At 45.0% G+C, this 2,538-nt stretch overlaps 1 pseudogene across 2 annotated transcripts; it reads right to left on the bottom strand.

Moving 5' to 3' along the window:
• Positions 1-880: 880 nt before the first annotated feature.
• On the bottom strand, positions 881-2,176 carry LOC105528424 (annotated as a pseudogene). Of its 2 annotated transcripts, none has more exons than XR_001004349.1 (2): positions 1,699-2,176; positions 881-1,023 (listed from the first exon to the last, which is right to left on the bottom strand). The product of XR_001004349.1 is annotated as a phosphatidylinositol N-acetylglucosaminyltransferase subunit P pseudogene, transcript variant X1 (transcript). The 2 variants fall into 2 exon arrangements; XR_001004350.1 differs by having other exon boundaries at positions 889-1,019; positions 1,693-2,173.
• Positions 2,177-2,538: the final 362 nt, after the last annotated feature.

Below are 2,538 nucleotides of genomic sequence, written 5' to 3'. Positions count from 1 at the left end.
TTCTCCCAGAACTTTCCAACTGGCCACCTCTGTCATCTCCTTTTTGGTCTGACCTGTTAGTTTGTTCCTATCTATAAGCCTGCATTTGAAGGTCACAGCCTTTGGTTTCCAAAAAGCAGAGGCTTTTCTATGTGGTCATAGGGAGTCTCCTTTGTTGCAGGTGAAATCAATTCTCCACCCAGGTTCCCAAATTCTGATTTGACAGCTCTCCTGGAATTTTGCCAAAACAACTTGCCTCTGTAAGGCATAAAATGTCTTCCCATATTTCAAGAGCTGCCCTCGTGGGGTTCTTTCTTTCTTGGAGACGGAGTCTCACTCGTCGCCCAGGCTGGAGTGCAATGGTGGGATTTTGGCTCATTGCAATCTCCCCCTCCCGGGTTCAAGAGATTCTCCTGCCTCAGCCTCCTGAGTAGCTGGGATTACAGGCACCTACCACCACACCTGGCTAATTTTTTTTGTATTTTTAGTAGAGACAGGGTTTCACCCTGCTGGCCAGCCTGGTCTCGAACTCCTGACTTCAGGCGATCTGCCCGCCTCGGCCTCTGAAAATGCTAGGATTACAGGCATGAGCCACCGCGCCCAGTCTGTTTCTTTATCTTTCAATGCCTCACTTGGTCTCTTTTTTCTCTCACGACCTGATTTGCCAGCCAAATTTTATCCTAGCTTTCCGCATTCCCTGTTGAGTGATCATCTCTCCATGACCCAGATCTCAGTCTTTCTCTCTCCAAAGAACTACAAAGAACATTGTGTCTATAACTTAACTGCAGTTTGGTGACTCTGTTGCCAGCATGGCTTGAAATGGTTCTTGCTTAGACTTTTTTTTTTTTATGGTAATGCAGTATTTTATTTATTCTGTTCATTAACAATACATGAGAGCACTTACAATATTCATTGAACATAATCTAAGAGAAGATCAACTTACATTTTGTACATCTCTATTAATACGAAACGGTTGAATTAATTTATGGTCAAAATTATGATGGCAAAAACTTATAAATAAATAAATGCTTGGTGTTAGTGTGTCTGGAATTTATTTCTTCCAGTGGGTTCTTGGTCTCACTGACTTCAAGAATGAAGCCGCGGACCTTCACGGTGAATGTTACAGCTCTTAAGATCTTAAAGATGGTGTGTCCAGAGTTTGTTCCTTCAGATGTGCCCAGAGTTTCTTCCTTCTGGTGGGTTCGCAGTCTCACTGACTTTAGGAGTGAAGCCGCAGACCTTCACAGTAAGTGTCACAGCTCATAAAGGTGGCGCATCTGGAGTTGTTTCTTTCTTCCCGTGGGTTCCTGGTCTCGCTGATTTCAGGAATGAAGCCGCAGAGCACAGCCTCATGGTGAGTGTTACAGCTCATAAAGGCAGTGCAGACCCAAACAGTGAGCAGCAGCAAGATTTATTGTGAAGGGCGAAAGAACTAAGCTTCCACAGTGTGGGAATGGGGCCCCAGCGGGTTGCCACTTCTGCCTTCGGTGGCCAGCTTTTATTCCCTTATTTGGCCCCGTCCACATCCTGCTGATTGGTCCATTTTACAGAGTGCTGATTGGTCTGTTTTTACAGAGTGCTGATTGGTGCATTTTCAAACCTTTAGCTAGACACAGAGTGCTGACTGGTGTGTTTACAATCCTTTAGCTAGACAGAAAATTCTCCAAGTCCCCCCCACGACCCAGAAGCCCAGCCAGCTTCACCTCTCATTAGCATGGCCACATACATTTCAGTTTTTGGTGTAAAGGTCTTTGGCTGCAAGAAATAACATTTGGTTTACTTCACTAGTAGAAATAACTCTTAATGCTGGAATGGCCACCTCTTGGTATTTCTTCTGCTGTTGATTTTTAGCATAGTTGTCTGTGATTGTATGAATGGAGTTGAGTGAAGGGGTACTCATCATGTTAATCCCAAACAAGAGCACACAGCCAATTACTATAGTAATAAGGAGGTAGAGAGATAATGCAACTGTCCAATGTTTTTGAGGCCAATAGGTTAAACCTAAGGAGTTTAGCCAAGATTCAGGAATAAAAGCCCACACGAGGTAAAGTATGAAGCCAAATTGGGAGCTTACGAGAAGCACAAAGTCATAAATCGCTCTTCCTGGCAGCAGTGAATTTTCCACCATTTTTCCTGGGGCTTTAGACAGTCTCAGCGCTGAGTTCCCTGCGCAAGCGCCAACCAGGAAGCCCCAGTGCGGGAGTGGGGTGGGGGAAGGGTGGGTGAGGGGAAGAAGAAAAATTGAGGGAAAGGCCTAGGCGCGAAGGCTCCTCCCACTCAGGCACAGGCGCACGATGACCCTCCCCCTGAGTGGGAGCCAGCGAGCGGCTCTTCCCTAGGTTTCTGATGGGAGAAGCTGTTTCTCCTCATCCCGTAAAGTTTCGAGCGGATGACCTAGATAAATGAGCAATGAAACTATGACGACTAAGTTCAAAGGAGTGACATTTAGCATTGTGATCTTCTAAAATCTGTACAAGTTAGGCGATGCATTTAGTAAGTGATTATAAATATTTAATGTATACATATATAGCAAGTGACAAGCGTTTTATCATAAGCATT

This window comes from Mandrillus leucophaeus, unplaced genomic scaffold (genome assembly GCF_000951045.1).
Source record: "Mandrillus leucophaeus isolate KB7577 unplaced genomic scaffold, Mleu.le_1.0 Scaffold716, whole genome shotgun sequence".
In the NCBI taxonomy this organism is placed as follows: domain Eukaryota; kingdom Metazoa; phylum Chordata; class Mammalia; order Primates; family Cercopithecidae; genus Mandrillus; species Mandrillus leucophaeus.
This window is presented reverse-complemented; position numbering and strand designations above follow the sequence as displayed.